Source organism: Acanthopagrus latus, chromosome 18 (genome assembly GCF_904848185.1).
Source record: "Acanthopagrus latus isolate v.2019 chromosome 18, fAcaLat1.1, whole genome shotgun sequence".
NCBI classification, from domain to species: domain Eukaryota; kingdom Metazoa; phylum Chordata; class Actinopteri; order Spariformes; family Sparidae; genus Acanthopagrus; species Acanthopagrus latus.
In genome coordinates, this window is record NC_051056.1 from 21,810,222 (window position 1) to 21,811,143 (window position 922).

Genomic DNA, 922 nt, shown 5'->3' on the forward strand with positions numbered 1-922 from the left:
TCTGTCTCAATTTATTTCTATTATGTTTGCAAGACGTTTGCAGCTTCTCCCGCTGATGCTTCAGTTTTTCTACCAGCCTCTCCCGGATGAACCCTACGCCTTGCTGAGATAGGGAGTAGCACCCATAAAAAGGTTCAGAGGGTGCAGAAGTGGATGTAGAAAATGGATTAAATTTCACACATGTGCTCTTCTCGCATTGCCAAACTCACAGCTGTGTCAGTGCTGGAGAAAGGTCTGACTGCACCAATTACCATTCTGCTACAGGGAAAACAAACTCTCTGGCTGGTCCGTATTTCTTTTAACCACATGCAATTGTCTTGGGCGGGGCTAAACCCTGGCCGAGTGACGGTTGGCCCTACAAAACAGTGTTGGGTTGAAAAGGGCAGAGATGCGCTCTTGCACAACACTGTATTGTTAGTGACCAGATGGGCATCAGGGTAACTTAGTTTTCAGCATGTGCTAGCTGTGAGGGCATTTTCCTGTAACGAAGGGGGAGGGAGAATGGTACCCAATAGCAGGCTTACATCTTACCTCAGTTTCCCTGCTCCAACATATCTGATTCAAAGTGAAATATTTCAAACATGCAGGGCAGGTGACCCCAAGGTCCAGGGCTGAAAAACACTGGCCTTCACTGACTGTGGTGAGTCAGAATACACTTGTGTAGGCAAGGTACCAGAGAATACACGGAATTTGTCCCAGGTGCAGATGCAGGGGCAGAACAGGGGCAGATTAATCATTTCAACGCAAACAAATTGGAAAACAAGGAGGCTTACAGGACGTTGAGGCAAGAAATGAAAGTTCAGTACTGAGCGAAATCCAGAAAAAAAAAATCTACTGCAAAAAAACGATCTATCTTAAAATCCTATAAAATGTAAAGCACTTATTCTGAAAGCCTATTGAATCGAGGACAAAGAGGCAAGGA